The sequence below is a fragment of the Vombatus ursinus genome, unplaced genomic scaffold, assembly GCF_900497805.2.
Source record: "Vombatus ursinus unplaced genomic scaffold, bare-nosed wombat genome assembly UNPS02000582.1, whole genome shotgun sequence".
Classification (NCBI taxonomy): Eukaryota; Metazoa; Chordata; class Mammalia; order Diprotodontia; family Vombatidae; genus Vombatus; species Vombatus ursinus.
The window spans coordinates 3,418,559-3,445,314 of NW_020940360.1; the positions used below are offsets into that span (position 1 = coordinate 3,418,559).

The 26,756-nt window shown below is 33.5% G+C and overlaps 1 pseudogene; it reads left to right on the top strand.

Moving 5' to 3' along the window:
• Nucleotides 1-829: 829 nt before the first annotated feature.
• Nucleotides 830-26,756, top strand: part of LOC114037330 — an 87,973-nt pseudogene continuing 62,046 nt past the window's right edge.

Here is a 26,756-nt window from a genome sequence, read left to right on the forward strand (position 1 = left end):
CTCTTCCAAGAACTACAGTTTATTTTATGTTCAAAGTATGTTTTTTTTATGCTTTACTTGTAGATATTTTAATGTCATTCTCATCTTCCAGGTTTGTGTCTTAATCATTCCTGTCACCATAATAGCTTTTTTAATGAAGAGATTCTTTTTGTTTGTTTGTTTGTTTTTGCTGATTCTTTTTTTGCTCATTCTTCCAACCTACTTCCTGTCTTTGAACTTGGTGTTAGGGCTGGCTCTGCACACTTTTGAAGGGAAAGTCTGGTCTGGTTTTGTTGCTGCTTTCTTGAGTATTGAATATTGTATTATTTCAGGATCTCAGGGACAGTTCAGATTCAGGACCTGCAAGCTTTCAATGTTCCCAAAATGGTCTGATCCAGAGCAAAGTCTGATTTCTAGTCACTGGTTTGAGTTTTGCAAGTTTCTGACCTGGGTTTGGATCTGAAGAGTAGACTGATGTCGGACTTAGCTACTATCAGCTAGTTTGGAAACTGTTGTTTCATAGTAGAAGAGCTACGGATTCCCCTTTGGTTTTGGATTCCTGCCCTGATTATTATTCTGAAGGCTTTAGACCAGGCAGGAAACTGGAATTGAGCTCCTGCTCTGATTCGGAAATCTGAGCAATATTACTACTCCCTGATTCAGCACTTCCTTATCTCTGACATCTCACACACACACACATGTATGTATGTATGTATATATCTATCTATCTCTCTCTATATATATGTATATATATAATGTATGTGTGTATGTGTGTATTATATACATACATGTGTATATCTATATCTATATCTATATCTATATATATATATATATATATGTATACTGTATCATGCCCTATGACTGCTTTTTACCATGGGATGGCATCTTTGTGCTCAGGTACTCTCCTCAAGCTGCCCTAGATCTGTGATATGTACCTGAGTAATGGTCAACAAAGCTTGCATTTGACACCTGGTCCCACGTGTGCACAAGGTCAATGTGCCCCACTGTGTCATGGGTCTGGCCTCTTGTCCTGATGCATAACTTGGACACAAGTAGCAACATCTTTGCCATACTCCTTACCTCCATTACTCAGCCCTTTCTGTTTACCTATGACAACCTGGGCTGGAAAAATGGCTCATTGTGAATTTAAAAAAAAATTACCATTAGGATTAAGTCTGGTGACTTTTCTAGATTGGTTTGAAGGAGGATTTTGTTCTGTTTTGTATTGTTGGTGGGAATGAGTGTGCTCACTTTGCTTCTTCCTATTCTGCCATCTTTTTTCTTCCTTAGAGCACTTTTTTCAATAGTTTTCAAAATAGAAATTATCAAGAGCTATCTGATTTTTTCAACATCCCCCAAAATAAAGGAAATGAAAATTTAAATATATATAGTATATTCCACATATATCACATATGTATAGTATATTTCACATATATAGTATATTCCATAGGCACACACTATATATATAACATATATATATATTATATATATATGTATCATCTCACACACAGAACAATAGATAAGATAGCATAACCCATTGTTGGAGGGTTTGTATAACAATGACCAAATAGCATATATACAGAACCAGTCAGATTTTGATTTGCTGCACTGTTCTTCCTTACAATAGACTTCTACCGGATATGAGGAGTCATTGGGAAGTAGTATTAATGTTAAAAGAAAATATCATTAAAATTATATTGGAACAAATAATTATGTAATGAACAAAATAGAAGATTTTGGTTAATTATATATATATATATAGTGGCAGGCTTTTAAAGTATTTATATGGCAGAATAACATGTCAAAACAAATACATCACTCAATTTAAATGTAAAAAAGAAACCTCCTGTCATAGAATATTAGAAGTATTTGGCATTTTAAAAATTATTTAGTCTAATACTTTCACTTTACACATAAGAAAACGGGCTTTCTATTGCTTCAGTTTTAAATAGTAGAATCACCAAGACTAGTTGGCTGCTACATTGATCTTAGGAGTCTTAACTTTTTGTCCTCATTAATGATAGTTCTGTTTATCCATCAGTTTTTATACTCTGTATAGTGCCTTGCTTTCTACATAGTAGTCTTAATAAATGTTTTTTATGTTGAATATTTGATTGATTTTGTATTGATCTTGTTTGTACACAGTTGTTTACATGTTTTCTTTGACGTTGTATTGTGAGCTCCATGTGGGTGTGATCATTTTTTTAATCTTTCTTTGTATTCCCAGTACTTAGCAAAGTGCCTGGCACATAGAGGCACTTAAATGTTTGTTGACTTGACTTCATGGTAAGTAGCTTTTAATAAACTTTTTTTTTGGGGGGGGAGGATGTGGATGATGAGGGTTTATTGCCTTGGGAATGAATTTTATTTAGACAATTCAATGAGTTGGGATATCATTGTTTTGTTTTCTTTTGTTTTTCTTTCACCAACACAACAGATGGGCAGTGAATTGTGCCTGGAATTAAATTGAAACTGAAAAGCAGATGGGATTACATTTGGGAAATTCCATAATGTGTTCTATAATCTCTAGTAGTTACCTACAACAAACATCAATCAATTTAACACAACCTTTCTGATAATATTAGCTGAAAATCATGGAAAAATATGATTTCTTAAAAGCCAAAATTGCATATGACTGAAAGGTCAATGAAAACATGAATGGGCATAAGTAGGATTTAGTCAGCTACTAACAAGCGGTTGGGTGCAAGAAGTGACGTAAAAGATACCAAGAAAATGCGTTATCTGAGATGTAATAAAGTAACCATTTAGCAAGAACAAGGAGTAACAAATTGAAAGCCAAGAGTTTCAATGGTATCCACTATAGGGCAAAATAACAGGAAGAAACAACCCAGAATGTTGGTTAAATTCCATAAGAAAGCTTTATTGGAGGATATAGACAAGAATCTCAAGGGACCAGAAGGCTTGGACAGATTGTGAGGTGGGAACAACCTCAATGAGAGGATTGGTCTGTTGAAATATGATAATATAAACAATTATTGAATTAATCCTATTCAAGTTGTATTATTTTTAAGGGTCCTTCCAACTAATCAATATAGGTCCATATAATCAATATAAGTCTATATAACACAGTAAATTTCTCTGATAACAAAATCAAGAATTCTAGACATATGGGAACTGTAAAAAGAAGATCAACTGAGAATAAGGGAGAAATGCAATACACTCATGCAGTATTTCTCTTGTGTGGCCTTACTAGGATATAAAGGTCTCAAAGCAAACTGCTTGTCACAGTTTATTTCATCTACAATCTATCATGTATATTGTTGAAAATTATGTCTCATTCAAGATTTTTTCCCTTTAAACACGAGATTATATGATCATAGGGTTAAAACTGGAAAGAACAATTAAAGTGGTTTAGTTCAACCATCCCATTTTTCAGAAGTGGAAACTGAGGCCCAGAGAGCTTCAGTGGCTTGCTTAGGATCACAGAGTTTGGATCTCAACCCAGATCTTTGGGCTCCAAATTGAGTACTCTTGACACATTAAAACAATAAATTTGCTACTTAGTATATCTGAGACTTTTAAATAATATGTTGCTAATTAAATCATTGATATAAGTAAATAAAAGGCTTGTTGTTTTTAAATGATAGAGTAAAGGGGCAGCTAGGTGGCACAATGAATAGAGCTCTGGCCTTGGAAGTCAGGAGGACCTGAGTTCAAATCTGGCCACAGACATATAATATTTCCTAGCTGTGTGACCCTGGGCAAGTCACTTAATCCCAATTGCCTCACCAAAAAAAAAAAAAAGATAGAGGAAGTATTATTTATTTAAACTGTTCATATATTTGCATATTTATACATACATACAAAGGTGCATACAGTATATATATTTAATACAAAATATTATCCTACTAGAATCTTTCTTCAATGATTAGTCTTGGCACAGAGGAAAACCTGGGTTATTAAAGGTTATTTTAGAGGGTCCTACTAAGTTAGGAAAGTCTCCATTATTGGTGAGATTATTGACACTTCTTTTCCAAGGATTAGTCTAGCAAAATTTGAAAAGCTCATCAACAGATTACCCACAGTATCATGTTTTTTTTTTTCTTTTTAACCATAGAAACTCAGAAAAACTTATCTATGGCTTCCATGAGATGTAGTGATGGCATGTGATAATATGATGGCAGAAGTGTCACCCCTACCAACCAATTCATAAATCCTTCAAGAATGTAAAAATGTTTATTGTTATTTTAAAATATGATTAATTGGAAATGTGCTCCATTCCAATCACTATGAGAATAATCTCTTCCAATTCAACTGTTATGAACTACTTAGCCAAGCTAAGGGAGTGTAAGCTCACTATTACCTATACAACACTCATTATTACCTATTTTCCTCATTCCAAAACAATAAAGACCTCTGCTTATCTATGTATCTATCTTTCTATCTATCTGCACATAGATAGATCAATAGATTTGTAGAGTCATGCATCTATGCATATGCAGATAGTTAGATGATAGATAAATTGATAGAATTAATATTCATAAAGCCACATTAAAAATAATAAACAAGGACCAGGACCAGTGATGAAATTAAAGGAAAAAGTCTAGTACTACTCATTGGATATGTGCTGTCAGAAAACTGCAACATCAAAAGAACATTTTATATTGGTTCCTAAATGTTTATTTATCTGGTACCTCTTCTAAGACTTTCTGCTTCCCTTCTGAAGCTGTTATATCTTGGCAGTTATCTTCTAATTCTTGTTTTCACATATTGATTATGTGTTACCATATCAAACTCTTGACATATTAATTGAATGCAAGAGTATTAATTTCAGTCTATTTTTTTGGTATCATGATGCATTTCCAGCAATTTGTCCCTGATTCCTCTCTCTTGAGTGAATGATATGTTATTTCCAGTACTAACAAAGTGTCTTTCTTTCCATTTCCAAAATGAAACCTAATGGTGAGCCACATTATTCCAAAAATAGCTGCCCCCCTACAGTTCTGTCATTGAGGCTATTTTCTAATTTCATATAAAACCAGTAATAATGACTGTCAAATTTTGGCTTTCATTCTTTATTTAAGAATTGCCAATAACAGTAATTTTGAAAGAAAAAAGCAGACTGTACAAACCCTTCATTTCCCTAGGGAGGTTGAATTGAAATCACCCAGATCCAGTTTTCCCATTTATAGAGGCCAGAAAAGGAGAATAAGAAAGAACCCAAAAGTGTGTGTATATTTTACCACCCACATGTACTACTTTTCTTCCTATTACAAATGAAAATATTGAGTAGTCCATACTATTTGGACTTATTACTTTCTCAAAATATTACAATACATAATTATAATATAGTTGCATAATATTTTAACATAGTAAAAGCTATAAGTATATTGAAAATACAAATTTTGAGGTAAAATGAAAAAGACAACTAACATTCATTGGAATAAAGGGAGATAGAAGTTTAGGAGAAAAAATAGAACTTAAAATTAAAACTTGAAACTGACAAATCAATGGTCAAATACAGAATGATAAAGCATTGTTCAGGTAAGAGAAAATGGAGGTAAGAGAAGACATAGTTTACTTATTCTGTGACTTTATTATCCACAGCTTTTATAGTACCTGAGTTCCACCTCAAACATGGGTCCCTGGAAAGTTTAGTTAATAGACCCCACAAATGTGTTTCCTTTATCAACTTCTAATAGTCAACTAGAGGACAATATAAACCAAAAGGGATTTTGTTAAGTGGCATAGAAAATTAAGTGAAAAAAAAATTTCCGTTCCCCTCATACACATATATATAGAGTATTCTTTCCATAGATTACCACACAACCAGTGGAAGATAATACACAATAGAACACATGTGCCGAGACAACATATATGTGTATACACAGACATATGCATACACACATATACATATATATATATACACATATATGTATGCATGTATGGTACACAGAGAAAGGTTATTTGTTTATGTGCTATATTCCCTTAAAATAAGGTGAGCATCATGAGGACATAGATCATGTGTTACATAAACCCTATGGCCAAAGTGCCTTTCATTTAGTAGGTATTTAATATGTGTTTGCTAAATGTTGAATCAATGATAAAGGGCCTACATTTTGTGCATTACCCTTCAACAACAGGCCCTAATAATTCTTTGTTCATGAAAAAATGTTTAAGTAAGCATTGGCGTCAGTGATAACAGGGCACCTGGGAACTATAAAATAGGCTTGTTAACACACAGGGAAAGATTTCTAGAGAGAAGAAATCATTCAGCACTTCTTCTATTCATATAGCTTACTAAGACTCACTCTTCTCCCATTATCTTTCTATAACAGTACAAATTTTATGAAGCTTCTCCTAAAGATGATCTAACATTGGGCAATTTTCTGGGGCTTTGGGCACTTGTGGTCTAGCTGCATTTCAAGGTTTAAGTAGCCATCTTGGCTTAAAGTTGAGAGACAGTGTTGAAAAGCACATCAAATCTTGAGCTTAGTAAAGAAGTCCTAGGATTGAATCTTGCCTCTGACATTTGATAGCTATATGACTTTAGAAAGCTCACAATCTCTCTCAGCTGATTTTTTTTTAAATATATAAGCTGGTTATAAAAATATCTATGGAATTGACCTCTGTCATTTGTAATGAGGTTCAAAAGAGATAACATGTGAAAAGTACTTTGCAAAATCCATTTTTATCATTAATCAACTGAGCAAGTATTTATTAAATGACTATTATATTGTAGTAACTGTGCTAGGTCACGTGGATAGACAACAGCATAGACCCTTCAATAGCTCACTTTCTTTTGAGGGAAAGAATATTTGCACATATGTACACAAAAGTATGCATATGTATACACATGTACACTCATATATATTATATATACACATATATACATACAAATACCTATTATATAAAACATATATGTGTGTATGCATATAAGTATGTGTATACATATATGTATGTGTATACACATATATAAACATATAAAGTAAATACAAAGTATTTTTGGTGGAAATAGGGAGGCATTAATTACTATTAATTTGATGCTTGATATGAATTAGCCCACACTGAAATGAGTCCAGAAGATATTCATTTATTTAGTCACTCATTCAAAAAACATTTTCTAAACACATGTGGCACTATGCTAATTGTTGGAAAGAATACTAGGTTTAAATAATATGTGTTCCCTGCTTTTATGGAGTTCATATATTAATAAGAAAATAAGAGAAAAATATATACAATATATGTACATGTGTAAATGTATACATACATGCATATATAAAGTCATTGTATAACATACACTATTATATGCTAAAGTACAAATAAAGAATTTTATGAGGATCACAGTGGAGGTGAAAGGCAAGGAAGGATGAATCAGGTACATCATGAGGCAGCATATAGCTTTCTTATTTTTATATACTCAAAATTGTTCTAGTGAAATTTTATGAACAAAATTTCTGAGGAATGCTTTATGAGGTAAAAGAACCCAATGTGCTCACTCTCCTTGATGAGTGCTATTGAAATAAGAAAAATTTTCCCGTGATGTTTAATTTGTATATAGATTTTTAAACAGCAATTCTAAATTGTAAAAGGCATCAAAAATAGCCTGCACTATAAATTCTTTTCAAAATGCAGAATAAACTTATCAAGAAGCCCTTCTGTGTTCATCCCTTGTGAGTTGGTATGAGTCATTTTAGGGATCCTAATCTGCCCAATGGATTGTCTAAATCACACTGTACTCTCTGTCCTGTGAAAATAAAACTTCAGCATTCCCTATCTGAGTCAGCCAGTTTATCATGACACAAATCAAAAAGCCCACACAAAGCCACCTCAGATTTCAGCTTCTTGGTTATCAGATTGGACTTGTTATCAGTTCTCTCACTGAATTGTGACCTTGTAAAGAGTAGAGAGTTTTAAAAATTCCAATTATTCTTTGAGCCATGTTGTTAAGAGTTTAGTATCCCTGGCAGGGTCTTTCCTGGTAAAAAGGCTGGAGGGGGAGAAATTCAGCTAAAAATAACATAGCTTTATATAACCCAATCAAAAATATATTTAGGCAGTAAGATGTTTGATGCCACATAATCAATTTATCTAGTGCCACATAATGGCCACATAATCAACTACCTAGTGATGGGATTATAGGTTTAGAGTTAGAAGACTTCTTGGAGGTCACGGATATGCATATAAATAAAGGGTTCAACCCATTATTTAAGAAATGAGGAAAGTGAATCACAGAGAGGTAAAGTGACGTGTCCAATGTCATGTTAAGTAAGTAGCAGAGTTCAATTTTTAATCCAAATTCTTTTATTCAAAACTCATCATAGTATCTTCTCTAAGCTAATGGTTTCCTCATAAATAAGGGTAAGCTGCTACTATTTGAATTATAATGTCTTGATTAGGACCTTTTGGCTCAAACAGAAAATTTTGGTCAATATGTTTAATATAGTATATGCCTTAGAGAGTATAGGAGCAAGAGAAAAGAAAAAAGAACAAGAGAGATTTATATTTTTCCCACTGATTTATATTTTTCTATAATTAAATACAGTCTTCAAACAACTTGAACAAAATAAAATGCTATTGTAAATCTCATATAAATAAATAAAATACAATGGATGAGACACAATGGAAAGTAAGAACCAAAGAAATGCAAGTGTTTAAGAACAAAGAGGCAGTGCATTAGAATGAAAAAAGTTGAATTTAAAGTCAGTTGATAAATTTGTATTACATTTCTTTCACATTGTTAACTTGAACAAGTCATTTAATGACTTTGTGCCTCAGTTTCCTCAGTTGTCAAATAGAAAAATATATGCCCTGCCTATGTAGCATAGTTAATGCAAAGATAAAAATGAGAGAATATATGTGTAAGTACTCTGTGAACTACTAAACAGTATAATGTACTATTAATTAATTATCTTTATCATTAATTTCCATCTCTGATGAATTCCAGATTATATCATTTAATTAAATCTTTCTTGGTAATAAAGGTCATGGGGCTTATGCTCAGCTCTTAGACCACTAGTCAACTTTGTGTAAAATATTTCTCAAACACTCTTTGCAGCTGTCGAAGGCTGCTCTCTACCACAAGCACAAATGATCTGTTATTTTTTTTTTATTTAAGCTGCTAGTCAATGAGAGGTATGCACTTATTTGATTTTCCTAATAATCCATATTGGCTACAATATCCCTGCTATAGTTTAATTTAGTATCTGTGAAAAGGACCCACATGTACAAAAACATTTATAGCAATGTGGCTGTTACTGCATACAACATTCTCCTGGTTCTGCTCACTTCATTCAGCAGAAATCCATATGAGTCTTTCCAGGTTTTTCTGAAGTCCACCTACTCATCATTTATTATGGCATGATAGTATTCCATTACATTCATATACCACAACTTGTTCAGCCATTCACCAACTGATGGGCATCCTCTCAATTTCTAGTTCTTTACCACCACAAAAAGAGTTGCTATAAATATTTTTGTACATGTGGGTCCTTTTACCATTTGTATGATCTCTTTGGGATATAGCCCAAGAACTGCTATTGCTGGGTCAAAGGGTATGCACATTTTTATAGCCCTTTGGCATAGTTCCAAATTGTTCTCCAAAATGGTTGGATCATTTCACAACTCCACTAACAATGCATTAGTGTTCCAATTTTCCCACATTTTCTCCAACATTTATCATTTTCTTATTTTGTCATGTTGGCCAATCTGATACGTGTGATGTGATACCTCAGAGTTGTTTTGATTTGCATTTCTCTAATCAATAGTAATTTAGAGCATTCTTTCATATGACTATAGATGGCTTTAATTTCTTCATCTGAGAACTGCCTGTTCATATCCTTTGACCACTTATATGAATTATCATTTAAATGAATTTTCCATTTTTTAAAAGATCATTTGCTCACAGTCTGGTTTCTCATGGTGGCTAGGTTTGTGATTCCTTGGTAGTTTCCATGGCTGCTGTTAAATTTTTACTTCTACCAAATTTTTCACTTTCTAAAGTGATCTTATGTTGTGGATCATATCAAAAATAAATCAGGTTGGATGGTTTCTAAATGTCTTTCTGTCCCTCTTAATTATACTTGAATATTTCTCAATTTTAAAAAAATGTGCATATAATTACACTAGGCAGAGAGGCAAAGACAATTTACAGAATAATAAATAACAGTATTGGTTATGAATTTTTAAATTTTGTAGCATCCAAATAACTTTATGGTTACAAATAATTTACCCACATTACCCTAATTTATCCTCACAACACCCTGAGTGGGAAGTGAAGTGAGTTGCAGGAAGAAGACAATGGAGGTGATGACTGTTTGTCTGCACTAGAACCTCTCTCTGCAATCTGCCTATTTTCTAAAAATAACATTGGAAAAGACTACAGTTTTTGGCATCCTCATTACTAGAAATGTAAGGTTCATTTGTAAAACTGATTTTTTTCTAACATTTATCAGGCATATCTTTGTGAATATGGATTTGTTTCACACTTCAGAATTAATTTATTACAATTTCTTAGCATTCCATATAATTCAAAATTATGATGTTTTTCATTGTGAGAAAAACAATTATTCTTCCTAAACTCATATTATAAATGTTTCCCTTGACTACCATATAGAATGAGCTATTATTACAGAATTGTTATTGTAAGAACATCATAGAGTTCATGTCTTATAAAGAGAGTTCTATTTAATGCTGATGTTCAAAGAAATAACATAGATATGGAAAATATTGATGATCAAGGCCAAATGATCCTATCCATATAAGGTTCAGTTTTTGGCATTATGAAATTATATAAGATGGAATGCATTATTTTCCCCTTACTTTTTCTATAGGACCTGGGGTATACTGAATGAATATGATGTTATTTGCTTCCATTTCTGTGCCTTAGTTCTTCTACCAGAAAATCAGCAGTAGAGAACATCACCAACACCAAATAATAGGCATTTACTATCTTTATAGTGCATTAAGTTTGCACAATATAACACATACTTTATCTCATTTGTTTCTCACAATAACCCTATATGGTTATACAATGTAGGTATTATTATTCCTATTTTACTGCAGATGAAATTAAATTTCAGAAGAGTGATGTTACTTGCTCATAATCACACAGAAAGTACAAAATTACAATTGGAAGTCAAGCTTTTGGTGACATCAAGTCTATCATGCTTTTCATTCTACCATACTGCCATATTAATTCTTCTTCCCTTAAGGCTACATCCTTATTTTATGGCATATGCTGTTGTGTAAATCTATAAAGAATTATAAAGTGGGCAAAATTCCCTTCATTGACAAGTTTACAACTTCTCCCAGTTTACAGAGCTTCCTCTCTCTATATTCATTCAAATTCCAGTGTTTTCTTTCTCAAACAAAATAAGTCATTATGTGTCAGTAATTTCTTATTTACAAAAAAATACCCAGACCAGAAAAAGCTTTAAAAAAATAAAAACTTGTGTCCACAGGATCATAGATTTACAACAGAAAGGAAAATTGAAGAAAAACAGGATTATAGATTTGGAGCTGGTAATCATGTTAGAGGTTATTGAATTCCTTGCTCTGGTTTTACCAATAAGGAAAATGAATTATGAATAGAGGGTTATAAATGACTTGCTTAAAGTCAAATAAGTAAGGACAGAGGCAGGATTTGGACCTAACTCCTCCAACTCCAAGTCCAATGTACCATACTGCAATCTATCAAAAACTTTCTAGAAAGCCAATATATGAAATCAGGCCTTCTGATTCTAAATGGAATTTTATGGTAAAAATAATTTATCAGTAGCTACATTCCACAACAACCTATACATTGATCAATTTCACGATAACCCATTTTCTCTTAGTATTTTGAATTGATTCTTTCAGATAAAGGTATAGACTTGATATGTTTCACAAATGAGTAAATATTAAATTTGAACTTAAAAAAAACTGGATATTTGTATTTGAAAAGATCACAGAGATAAGACCTAGGTAATCCAAAATGGAAGCCATGAATTTTCAGCTACTTATAACTGCTATGAGATAGAGACAATTCTCTCATGCAGCAAGTATGATAAATTGCAGAAAAAGCCTCCTTTATCTGCATGTTTTAGTGAGGATAAATGAAAGACAAAAATATGTTTGGGCATATGCAAACACAAAACCAAATAAGGTAAACACAAAGAACAATTTGGTAATTCTATGGCAGTTAAAGACTTGGAGTTTACAATCACACTTTGGATATATGTCACTGAATAACACTGCTTATTTGGAGAGGGATGTCATAGAATTATTAAACACCAATACTGAAGAATCAATTCTGCCCCAGAGTTTGTCAGTTTGGCCCACCACTCACTTTCTGAACTTGTTTTGGAAGCTTCTAGGAAGAGGAAATTGAAAGTCTATTTTTCATGTTTTAGGCCATTTGGGATGAATGAAAGCAAGCCAGGTTGAGTTCTATTCAACTTCTGGATGCTAGCTTCATTGCTCGCCTTTTTCTGAGACACTGGCAGATTGTAACCAAAAAGCCAAGGCCAATATTATGCAATTCTAAAAAGGATGACCTTGTGTTTATAACCAGGGCAATACCCTGAATGAGCCAAGAAATAAAGCTTTCACAGTACATGTTACTGATTATAACTTTCTAGGATTATTGTGTACAATTTTGTTCTCTCCATTTCAAAAAAAAATACAGAAAAAAATCATGGAAACCACAGAAGAACCACACAACAAAATAAGAGTGTAAAAATTGCGTTTTAGGAGGTAAAATTAATAATCCAGTTCCTTTAACAAGTATGGGAAAAAAAAGAAGTCATACTAATTATTGCTCTGGGGCTCATTAGGAAAACATGGCCTCAAGTAGAAAGGGTAGATTTTAAAACAGAAAATTCACAGCTAAATGGAAAGCAATCTGTTAGTTATTGCCAACTCAGTTGGATGCCTTATACAGGAGTTATCATGAGACCCCTGTGTCTCTTGAATCCAAGTTTTGTTTTGATTACTTGGTATATGCTCCTCAAAGATTTTCAACATCCACTTCTGACTTCCCTGACTACTATGGACTGATCTCCATGGAAGAGAGTTAGGAATCCAATGAATCCCTACCCTATACAGCCAGTGGTCAAGATGAAACCTTGTGCTTAAAAATGTTTGCTGACTGACTAATGACTTAATCTGATATTGTTGATCATTTTTTCTCCACATCCATGTCAATGACTTTAAATTTTCAAAAGAGAGATCAGTAAGGCACTACAAATAACTTCTACATGTAATTTTGTGAAATCTCTATTAAAAATACAAACAAGCAAACCTGTCTTAAAGACAGCCACCTATCCTAACACTTTTCCTGACACAGACATACATGGAAATATTGGCTACTCTAAAATAATAAAAATTTGATCTTCAAGGGACCTTAGAGGATATCTAATCCAATAAACACATTTTAAAGATGAAGAAATGAAAGTCTAGAAACTTAAATGATTTGTCCAATGTCATGTAAGTAGAAAATAGTAAAGTCAGAATTTGAACTTAGATCTTTTATGTCCAAATTCAGCATTTTGCTTTTTGTTTTTCATTGTACCTACCTTTCCTGAAGTGTCTTCAAATACTTAAATTCTGTGATTTGATTTGATAATTATGTGTTGATCAAGAAAGGAAGAAGAAAAAAAAGGAAGAAAATTATTGATTTGGCACATTTATCTAAAGTGAATATCCCAAAGAGACATTTTCTTATGAATGCAGCTGAAAACAGAACACTGTCTTTCAACTCACAGTCCAGATAGCAGTCAGCTCACTAAAGCAAGAATTTGGGACCTAGAAGGATTAATTTTTTTAGTAGGAGAGTTACAGGTGAATTTGAAGGTTTGGAGAAGAGAAGGCTGGCTGAAACATTTGAAAAACTAGCTATGAACAACCAAAGAACAGCATATAGCTGCATGGAATGGATAAGAGTAGGTAAGAGTAGAACCAAAATTATCTCTGAAAAGAGAAGTAAGGGGTAAAGATTTGTTTTTGTTTTAAATGCTACCTACTTCAAATTTTGCTTCTCTGCCTAGCTTTTCTCTTTCACTCTGGTTGACTAGACAACCACTATGATAGGGCTCACTATCCTCCCTGGGTGCAGAGAGTGGTGACATAACCAGTAATCTCCTTGAGTGGAGTCTTTTTTGAGAAAAAAAAAATCTTGAAAGGTGTTGATAACCTACCTAAACTCCTCAATGATTAAAAAGAAAACAACTCCTACCTCATCATACCCTCCCCATCCCAGGAATTCTGAACATCCAGCTATTATTATTTAAATTGTGTTCTCTGCCACCAAACACAGTCTGCTACATTGTTCCAATTATCTTCAACCCAAACTCAGACTACCAATATTATGATCTAAACCTATTCATTCCATCCACTGGACTCTCTTTAATACATGTTTCATGGGCAGCAACTTGCTTTCATTTTCAAATTTCTTTTCCCACTCCTTTCATCTTCTTGAACTCACTGAAACCTGGCTCCTTCCAGATCACACAGTTACCCTAGTTAGTGCTCCTTTATTGTTAGTCCCCTACTCATTAGTCTTGGAATGCGACTTCCTCTCCATTGACATACCCTAGGCATTCCACTTCCATATTCATGAACTCTAAAATTCCTTTATCTGATCACAATCTATTACCAGGTCAGGTCTCCTACCTTGCCTACCTTCTACCTATTCTTCATCTTCATTATGACTTACAAACTCTCTACTCCTCAGCTCTTCCTGTGGCTATCAACTCTGTACTGCCTATACTCTCTTCCCTTCCATAGCTACACACTATGGTGAACCAGTTCTATAGTGTCCTCTTCCTTTCAGCCCCTTGGTCCCTTATTGTATTACCAATATTACCCTCTGAAACCTCAGCCTTGGATTACTCCAACAATCTATTGCTTTCATACTACTGAAAGAAGTTGGAGAAAATCATGAAACTGTGCTTATCACATCCATTAAAAGTCTTTCATGATCACCCTTACAATTTTGGCTTTTTCTCTGTTGATTATCCTAAATTTATCCCATATATATTTTTCTTATAATGGTTTGAGTGTCTCCCATTAGACTGAGCTTCTAGAAAGCGGGGACTGTTTTTATTTTGTTTTGTTTTTATTTTTTTTCTTTGTAATCCTAGAGCTTATCACAATGCCTAATACAAAGCAGGTGTTGCTTAAATGCACATTAACTGATTGACTATTATACCCTTTATGAAAAACTATCATTGTAGAGAAAATTGCATGCAACAAGGTAAATAAAATGTCCATTTTTACCCACTTGCAAAGATTAAAGGAAAAAGTCTAATTTTCTAGTTTTATCCAAGACAAAGTTAAAATACCAAAATACATCTGAAATAAAGATATTTACATTATATTTATAGCCTGAGAGAAAACCTTCTCTCAGGGGTTTCCAACATAATTTCCTGTCTTATATGTGCCAAACATACATAGAATTATGTTTCCAGAAATCATTTTTTAAATTTAGACTCTATTTATTTTAATAGTATTTTATTTTTTCTCAATTACATGTCAAGACAATTTTTAGCATTTATTTTTACAAGGTTTTGAGTTCCAAATTTTTCTCCTTTCCTCCCCTCTTCTCTTCCTAAAATGGTAGACAATTTGAACTAGGTTACACATGTGCTATCATGTAAAACGTATTTCCATATTAGTCATAGTTGTGAAAGAAGAAATAGATCAAAAGGGAAAAAAACATGAAAAAAATAAAATAAGTGAAAAAAGTTTACTTCAATCTGCTTTCAGAGTCCACCAGTTCTTTATCTGGATATGCATATCATTTTCCTTCATGAATACTTTGTATTTGTCTTGAATCGTGCTGCTGAGAAGAGCTGAGTCATTCATAGTTGATTATCACACAATGTTGCTGATGCTGTGTACAATGTTTTCCTGGTTCTGCTCATTTCACTTTGCTGTAGTTTGTCTTTCCAGGTTTTTCTGAAATCTATCTGTTAATCATTTCTCACTGCACAATAGCACTCCTTGACATTCATATACCACATCTTGCTCAGCCATTCCCTAATTGATGGGCATCCCCTCCATCTCCAATATTTTGCCACAACGGAAAGAGCTGCTATAAATATTTTTGCACATGTAGGTCCTTTTACCTTTTTTATGATTTCTTTGGGATACAAATCTAGTAGTGCTATTGCTGGATCAAAGGGTTTCCACAGTTTGGTTGTCCTTTGGTTACAATTCCAAATTGCGTTCCATAATGATTGAATCAATTCACAACTCTTCCAACAGTGCATCAGTGTCCCAATTTTCCCACAAGCTCTCCAATATTTATTATTTTCCTTTTTTGTCATATTAGCCAATCTGATAGGTATGAGGTGGTACCTTGTTTTAATTTGCAATTCTCTAATCAAAAGTAATTTAGAACACTTCTTCATGTGCCTATAGATAGCTTTGATTTATTCATCTGAAAACAGCCTCCTCATATCCTTTGACCATTTATCAATTAAGGAATGATTTGGATTCCTATAATTTTGACTCAGCTCTCTGTATATATGAGAAATGAGGCCTTTGTTAGAGACACTTGCTGTAAAGGTTGTTTCCCAGCTTTCTGCTTTCCTTCTAATCTTGGTTGCATTGGTTTTGTTGGTTCACAACCTTTTTTTTATTTAATATAATCATAGTTATCTATTTTATATTTTATAATGCTCTCTATCTCTTGTTTGGTCATAAACCTGGTCATGAACTTACTTACTTTCTTTTTTAAGAAATTTGGATGCCATACCACTTGGTTCATATATGTTTAATGCTGAGATTACTTCATTATCTGTGGTACCTTTTAGTAAGATGTAGTTTCCTTTCTTATCTCTCTCTCCCCCCTCCTCTTTCTCTCTCTCTCTTTTAGGCAGTTGGGGTTAAGTGACTTGCCCAAGGTCACACAACTAGTAAATGTCAAGTGCTTGGTCTGAGGACAGATTTGAACTCAGGTCCTCCTGACTTCATGGCCAGTGCTCTATCCACTGTGCCACCTAGCTGTCCCCTCTTACCTCTTTTAATAAGATATATTTTTGCTTTTGCTTTGAGGTCAGGATTGCTACACATTTTTTTTTATTTCAGCTGAAACATAATAGATTCTGCCCTAGCCCCTTACCTTTACCTTTCATTGTATCTCTATTTCAAGTGTGTTTCTTTCCAGTGTAAACAGCATATTGTAGGATTCTGGTTTTTGATCCACTCTGCTATCCACTTCTATTTTGTGGGAGAGTTCAGCCCATTCATATTCACAGTTATGATTAGTAACTAGGTATTTCTCTCCATAGTTGTCATCCCTCTCCTTTCACCCTTTCCCTCCTCAAATAGTGTTTTGCTTCTGTCTATCACTTCCCCCTGTCTGCCCTCTTTTCTGTTAGTCCCCCTTTACTTAATCTCTTTCCCTTCCACTTTCCTGTTGGGTAAGATAGATTTCTATATTCAGCTGATTGTGTATGTTATTCCCTCTTTGATCCAATACTGATGAGAGTAAGTTTCAAATGATGCCCATCTCTACCTTCCCATCTTTCCTTCCATTATAATAGATTTCTCATGCCTCTTCATGTGAAATATTTTACCCCATTCTACCTCTCTCTTCCTTCTGTATCCATTGTAATCCTCTTCTTCATCCCTTAATTATTTTTAGATCATTATCTCAAATCTACATTATACTCATACCTTCTATCCATGTATATTCCTTCTAGCTGCACTATTAGTTTTTAAGAATTACAAGGATCATCATCCCATGTAGGGATGCAAAAAGTTCAGCTCCATTGAGTCCCTAATGTTTTCTTGTCCCTTTTTTTCACCTTTTTAAGCTTCTCTTGGGTCTTGATATTGGAAATATTTTCATTTCAATTCTGCTCTTCTCTTTATGAAAGTTTGAAATCCTTCTATTTTCTTGAATGACCATTTTCCCCCTTGAATTAATTTTGCTGGGTAGGTGATTCTTGTTTTGCCTTCTGTAATATCATATTCTATGATCTCTGATCCTTTAATGCTGCAGCTACTAAGTAATGTGTAATCCTAATTATGCTTCCCCTATATTTGAATTGTTTCTTTCTGGTCACTTGCAGGATTTTTTCCTTAACCTCATAGTTCTGTAATTTGGCTATAGTATTCCTTGGAGTTTTTATTTTGGGATATGTTTTCTGAGGTGACCAGTGGATTCTTTCAATGCCTATTTCATACTCTGGTTCCAGGATATTAGGCCAGTTTTCCTTGATAATTTGTTGAAAGATGCTTTCCAGGTCTTCTTTTTGATTATGGCTTTCAGGTAGTCCAATGATTCTGACATTGTCCCTCCTGGATCTAATGTTTAATTGTTTTTCCAATGAGGTATTTTACCTTTTCTTCTATTTCTTTTTCATTCTTTTGAATTTATTTGATGAATTCTTGATGTGCCATGGAGACATTAGTTTCCACTTTCCTAATTCTAATTTTAAAGGATTTGTTTTCTTCAGTTTGCCTTTATACCTCCTTTTCTATTTAGCCAATTATAATTTTTAAGCAGTTGTTTTCTTCAGTAGATTTTTGTATCTTCTTTTCCATTTGGTCAAGCAGTTGTTTTCTTTTTCCAAGCTGTTGACTTTTTTATAATTGTGTTACATCACTCATTTCTTTTCCCAATTTTTCTTCTACCTCTCTTATATGATTGTGAAGCTCCTTTTCAAGCTTTTCCATGAGTTCTTTCTGGGGTTGAGATCACTTCCCATTTTCCTTTGGAGTTTTTCCCATAGGTATTTTGACATTGCTATCTTCTTCTGAGTTTGTGTCTTGATCTTCCTTGTCACCATAATAACTTTCTGTGGTCAGATTATTTTTATGCTGTTCTTCATTCATCTTTTTTGTGCTTTTTCCTTTATTTTAAATTTGACCTTCTGCTCCCCAGGGTGGAAGAGGCACTGTCTTGGGCTTCTTGTGCTAAAGGCTGCAGGCCCTTGCTGTTTACCTGGTGCTGCACTGATGTTGTCCTGAGCCCGATGGGTGATCTTTGTGTCTGGTGCTGCATTGAGGGGTGTGGTGGGGAGTGGTTGGCACTGTTAGAGGCTGTTGAAGTCTGGCAGCTGAACTGGTGCTGTGCCAGGATCCCAGTGTTGGTGTCAGTCATGAGCTGAGGCTGATGGGGTGTTTCTACATTTCCTGGGGCTATACTGAAACACATGGCAGTCTGGCACCAGAGGCTGCCTGTTTGTCCTTGCCTATGCTGAAGCACATTGTGACAGCCTCCCTATGCTGGTGGCTGCCTGTTTACTTAGGCACCAGTAGGGTTGGCATCTACTAATTGCCTGGGGCTATGCTGAAGCATGTAGCAGTTCTCAGAGTTGGAGTTTGCCCATTTCTCTGGCTATGCTGAGGCACATGGGGGCTCTTGGTGTTGGCATTTCCTACTTCACTGCACTGTGACTCAGTATCTCTGGCAGTTTTGACACTTTTTTGTCCTTAACTGCACTTCTCTTTTACTGGAGTGGGGCAGATCATTCTTGTTGGTCTTCCAAGTTTCCTGGGTTAAAAGATTCTTTTATCCCATCTTTTTACTAGCTCTGCTGTTCCAGGATTTGTTTTGGGGCAATATTTTATAGTTGTTTGGAGGTAAATATGAGAGACTTATAACAATTTACTACTAACTACGTTATCTTGACTCCCAGAAGTCTTGTATCCACTTACTTTTAAGGTGAACATTTCCTTGAATTTATCTCTTGCTGAGTTTTCTTTATATTTAAAAATAAACTTCTAAGAAAATAACTTTTTAAACCTGGTATATTCTTTTAAAGTAGGAATTTGACCATAAATTTAAATTGCATTTTAAGAGTCTTATTAAAAAAACACTTTTGTGCTTTTATTTATACCATATTTCCATTGGCAAGTACAGTATAAATGAGATAAATGTCTTCACAGGAAATTAATAAGCTATTTTCTATTATCTCCATAAGGAGTTACCCAAAGTTTTTAAAATGTATCTTTCAAAATATATCTTTTCAATACATAAGAGAATAGATTTTAAGTGGGAAAAGATTAGCATTTTTTTCTGACATGAAAAATTGGCAACATTGAATTCACTACAGAACTATTATCATTGTTTCATTCTGGGATATTTTGCTTTCCTATAAATTGAACATTATAGATCTAAACCTCAAATAACTCATAATTATATTTACTTAAAGTTCCTTTACAAATTATTATTTTAATATCTTTGGCCTAACACTGGTTCACAATTATACTTGATCACCTAATCTTATAAGAAGAATATCATCAACTATGATTTCATTTGGAACTTGCACGATGCACATAAAGGGGATTTGACTCCAGCTTACATTCATACAGAAGGACCTATTTTCACTTAAAGTCAAAATAATGGGTAAGTATATGCAAGATTTTCTCATTTTTCTACCTCCTTTTATGCATTAATCCATCTCTGGTATCAGATACTGTGCTATCTAGGACTCTAACTCTTTAAGACACAAAGAGATACTGGTATGCCATCCAAATGAGTTGAAATGATCTAACATAAACAGAAGTGCTATCAGAGATAAATTCATCTCAATTACTATCGTAGCCAAACAAATAAACTATAAGCTTTTATTAATAGCTCATTTTGTGCCTGTCACTATCTTCAGCATAGAGGATACAAATATAAAAAAGAAACAGTCTTTGCCTCCAAATAGCTTAAATTCTGTTAGGAGAACCAACATTTACACCAATCTATAGATATAAAAGTATACATAATAAATACAAGATAATTGTAAGGGAAAGGAGTCACTAACAGTTGAAGGCATCCAGAAAAACCACATGTATGCCACACAGGTGGCACTGTAGCTGAACTTTTGTTATTGTAATTTACTAAAGGCATTATTATTCAAGTATCAAATTAATCATTTGTTATCCAATAAGACACAACATTATTTTAACATGACAAAATTATTCCAACAGATACATGGATGGATAGTACATAGGTAAACACTTCTTAAATTCACAGCCTCCTTACTTAACTAGATTATGTCCCTCAAAAGTTCAGCCAATCTAGGATTTAATACAATGATATGGTATTACCCAGTCACCTTGGAGGGGAGCTTGTGCATGTAACTGGTCCAGGATATCTTTATTACTAGGATCACAAACTCCAGAACTATAGTGAGAGAGTATGAATAACAAAATTGCTGCAATTAAACATACTGATAACTGGTGGTGAGTTACTGTTTCTATTATAGAGCATGCTTTTGTTGTTCTTCAAGTTTCCTCCCCCATTTTCTCTCTCTCCAAAAACATGTTTTTAACCAAAAAAGAGGAACTCGCTTTCTATTCACCATCCAGTGCAAAGTGGGGAGGTCTGTGTAGTTGAACTTTTAAGACTAGAACTCTTAAGAGGCAGAGATGAGGAGAGAGTGTTTTCTAGATGTGGGAAGGAAGTATAACCTCTTCAAAAACACATATATGGGGTATATGATATTGAAACGGAGGAATATCAAATAGAACAAATTGGATGGTATGTAGAGTATATGATGGAGAGTAACGAGCTATATTCTTGGAAAGGTAAACTAAAATAAAATTGTGATGACTTCAAATACTAGAAGAGTGTATTTTTTTCCTAAAATCAATGAGGAGCCAAATAAGCTTTTTTTGAGAATGACCTGTGCTTTAGGAATGGAAACTTTGGAAACTGTATAAAAGATTAATGGGAGAGAAGAGTGGAGGCAATGATACCAGTTAGGAGGGTATTGCAATAGGTTAGACAAGAGATGATGGGAGCCTAACTATTATTCAGGCCATGTGAATGGAGAAAAGGTCTCAAATCTGTTACATAATGACAAGTTGAGTATATAATCTCTGGTGACAAAAATAGTAGTGGTGCCAAGATAGATAGGGAATTTTTGAAGAAAAGAGAGTTTAGGGGGAAAGATAACAGTACCAAATTTTTTTTTCCCAGTTTCCCACTGGGTTTTGACTGAGAACCCCATAGTATAGTGGAAAGGACATTGAACATAGGATAAAGAAAGCTGAATTCTAGTCCAAGGTCTACTACTTACAAGACATGTGACAATGGTTATGGTATTTAACCTTTGTAGATCTTAGTTACAGAATTTGTAACATGGCACGGGGGAATTGAGCTGAATGATCTCTACTATTTCCTATAACTGAAAATAATCTGTGATATGTGACCTCTTGGCATTCTGGATATTTGTACATGGTTGGCTATGGGAAACAATTTTAACCACTAATCTAATAGCACAAGCCCAAGACTATTATCTTGCTGAGTTCTAGCCTGCCCTCTCTGGAATCTGAAAAGCAGCACTGTCCTCAAATGTGGGTAATTTTTGTCTCTTTCTCTCTGCTGATCCCTAGTGATATAAAATATCCCAAAGCCTGGATTTGGCTGCATAAATTCTGGCATTCTACTTCTCTGGTATTATGACAACTACTAGTTTGTCTATTAAGATTCAATACTTCTCAAATATATAGAGAACTTATTCAAATTTATAAAATAAGAGTCACTCCTCAATTGATAAATGGTCAAAGGTTGCAAACAGATAGTTTTCCAAGTAATCAAAGCTGTCTATAATCATATGAAAAAAAATGCTCTAAATCCCTCTTAGTTAAAGTAATGCAAACTAAAAAAAAAAAAAAAAAAAAACAAACAAACTCTGAGCTACCACCTCACATCTATCAAATTGGCTACTATGACAGAAAAGAAAAATGACAAATGTTGGAGTGGATGTGGTAAAATTGAGACACTAATGCACTTTTGGTGAAATTGTATACTGATTCATCCATTCTGCGGAAAAATCTGGAACTATGTCCAAATGGCTATAAAACCATCCATATTCTTTGATCTAGTAATACCACTACTAGCATATATCCCAAATAAATTTTAAAAAAGAAAAGGACCCATATGTGCAAAGTATTTATGACAGCTTTTTTAGTGATGGCAAAGAATTGGAAACTAAAAGTATGTCCATCAATAGAATAATGACTGAATAAGTTATTGTATATGATTGTGATGGAATACTATTGTGCTATAAGAAATGATGAGCAAGGAGCCATCAAAAAAAAAAGATGGAAGGACTTACATGAATTGATGTAAAGTGAAATGAACAGAAGCAGGAGAACATTGTACACAGTAAAATCAATACTTTATGGTAATCAACTGTGAAAAAATTTAGCTATTCTCAGCAATACAATGATCCAAGATAATTCCCAAGGACTTATGATGAAAAATTCTATCTATCTCCAGAAAAGGAATTGATACAGTCTGAATGCAAATCAAATCATGCTTTTTCTTTGCCTTCTTTATCTGTCTTGTTCTATTTTGGGGGGGTTTTCTTTCACAACATGACTAATGTGGAAATGTTTTGCATGACTGCACATGTATAACCTACATCAAATCACTTACCTTCTCAATGAAAGGAGGAGGAAGGGAGAGAATTTGGAACTCAAAATTTTTTTTAAAAAGACTGTTAAAGATTGTTTTGCATGCAATTGGGCAGGAAGTAAAATTTTAAATCATTTAAAAATTCAAAAAAGATTCAATCCCTTTAATAATGTAAATTTACCTTTATATTTTCTTTCTTACCTGAGTGAAGAGGTTTCTATTGTTGCAATATATTGCACTCACCATTTACTGTTTTCTTCATGACATTAATTTTTAATTCTTCAGAGATCATAAGTATGGTATAGCAACCCCAGCATAATGCCAGTATTAACAAGATGACCCTTTCTTTTCGTAGGAAGCTTTGGGTCAAGAAAATAGTTTCGTATTTTCCTGAAAGCAATAAAGTCTGATCTCTTCTACTTCTACATCTCTATGCCTAAATTGTCCATTTGTACAGCCAATATCAAATATGCATACAGAATGGATATGCTCTGCAGTTTTTTCCACCTAAATGCAAGCTATAATATGGGCAAGACATGCCCTTGATATCAACCTAATCATTTCTATGTGTGTGGTCAGGACAAACTCCTTTGAGTGACTAAAGCTATTTTCCCAGGAGTCTATACTGTTCTTGGTCTTGTTACAACAGGTCAATGTCATTAATCAATGCTAGCATCCAGAAGACCTCCCCATCCACAGGAATCCCTTCATCAACTTGAAATCTTTGCTGTATCTTCTCTATCACAATGGGGAACCTATTAGATGAGCATAGATCTCTCATTTTTATACCTCTCCTGATTTTTTTTGTCAGAATGCCATTGAACAGAGTCATTTCTATCATGAATTGAAAGGCATTTATTTTTCTTCTTGCTATCTGCAATGAGGATGCCTTTAATTCATGGATAGATGACTCTCCTAAAAAGTATCTGTGGAGAGGAGAGCAGTCTTGGATGGGTAGTTATTGATTTTTTTCTTGTTCATTTTTCCCCCTGTACTGTTAAGGTCTGAGATGACTTTGAAATCATCTAATCCTCCATATACAATTAATTCTCAACATTCATGTGTTTATTTTTTTTTAACTTCAAGCATTCAGGTGATTTTATTGGTCACCTCTTTCACTTTGACTTTGGCAACCTGCATATTGATGGCTATGCTCCATAGAGAAAAAAATGAGAGGTGCCATGTGTACAAGTTTCTGGAGGAGCTGGTATCCTCCTAGGCACTTCATCACCCTACCACTGTAAAGAGCTCCCTATACATTTGTAGCGTATTTTCATTGTTTGCCTTTAAAACTCAAGTTTTGTGCTGCAATTATTCCACCAAAGAATAGTGCAAGTCTTTTGGGCTCAAAACCCAAGTATATGAAGTCAGTAATGCAGCTCAGTGAGAAAATAAAGGAGTTGGATTAACTTTGTACCAGAAAGTCTACAGTCACTGTTGGTCATGAGTTTGGTACTAATAAATCAATGATTCATTACAGTAAAACACTCTCACACTACCATCTGATGCAGTGGATTGTAAGATTCAGATTTAAAAATGTTTTAGTTTCAAGAATTTATTTGTTATATGATACTTATTATACTGTAGATTTTATGTATTATAAAAATGAATATTGTTTGAAATCTTTTTTTTTACTGAGATGTTAGGACAAAAGTTCACAGAATTCTAGGGAATTACCAATGAGAAAAAAATGCTACATATTACCAATTTTATTTTGTGTACTTCATTTTATGGGTTATTTTGTGGTTACTGCATTAGGAAAAAATATTTTCATAATGTTTAATTATAAAGAATTATATGCATAAAAATGTATTTTCAACAATCTCAAAAGAAAGATTACAGTTTTTGGTGGTTGTGGGAATCTAACCTCCTATTTCACATAGGTTCAATGTATCAAAATTTGTATTTTTTACTTTTACTGCCATTTTTTAGGAATATTACTTTCATGAAAGTAGAGAACTGATAATTCCTGGTATAACAGTATCTCAGTGCCCTCATAATTGTGCTACCCTCAAAATGAATTAATTTTCTGCATCTGATATGGCTGCCATCATTTACTACCTGTCAAGTAGGTCAGGGTCTCTTGACTAAAGTGCTTCCAAGACTATTTTATGTGCCTTGCTATGATTCATCTTGGCTAAACTTATGCACAAAATTATCAGTCTTTCTATGTCTGTTCTTCCATTATTAACCCATTTTCCATCATCAATAACATTTAATTAGGTCAGAAATAGTTGTTTAATTAGATGATACATATGTTCTCATTCTTATTCTTTTTTCTACTTTAAAATTAATCCCAAATTTTGCTCTAACAAATCAGTGACAAATCATATCTTGTTTGGAACTTAGAAAATTAAAGATCTACTTAAAGCATTGAGAGTTTAAATGGCTTTCAGGTACCACTATGGGTTTACCATTACTAGTACAATATTGAAAAATAGTAATGATAATGGACATACTTATTTCAGACTTGATCTTATTGAGAAGGCTTCATGTTTATCTGTATTACAAATAATGCTTGCTCTTGGTTTTAGATTTATACTATTTATCATTTTAAAAAAGACTCCATTGATTCCAATACTTTCTAGTATTTTAATAAGAATTAAAGTCAATTTAATAGGAATTAAATCTGAGTGTTGTATTTTGTCAAAAGCTTTGTCTACATGAATTGATACAATCATATGACATTTTGTTGTTTTTGTCACTGATATACTCAATTATGCTGATAGTTTTCCCAATATTGAACTAACCTTGTATTCCTGGCTCACCTGGTCATAGTATATGATCTTTGTGATATATTGCTGTAATCTCCATGCTGAAATTTTATTTAAAAATTTTGCATCAATATTCATTGAGAAAAGTGTTTTATAGTTTCTTTTCTCTGTTTTTTTTCTCCCTAGTTTAGGTATCAAAGCCACATTTATATCATGAAGGCATTTGATAGGAATCATTCTTTACCTTTTTTTTCCCATACATTTTATGTAGTATTGGGATCAATTGTTCCTGAAATATTTGATAGAATGCACTTGAAAATCCATCTGGTCTTGAGAATTTTTTCTTTCTTTTTTTTTGAATTGTATTTCTCTTTTTTTTCTTTTTTTCTTTTTTTCTTTTCTTATTAATTTATTTTGATTTATCAATAATCACTTACATATGCTTTTGAGTTTAAAATTTTTTCTCCCCATTCTTCCCCATCACCCTCCCCAAGACAGCACACAATCTGATATAAGCTATACATTTACATTCATATTAAACATATTTTCACATTGGTGATGTTGTAAGTAAAAATTAAAACCAATAGGAGGTACCATCAGAAAGAGGAAACAAAACTCAACAGAAGAGAAAAAAATAGCAATTCAACTTCCATAGTTATTTCTTTGGATGTGGATAGCATTTTCCATCACAAGGCCTCTGGAGATGTCTTAGATCCTTGTATTGCCAGGAAGGGTTAAGTTTATCAATA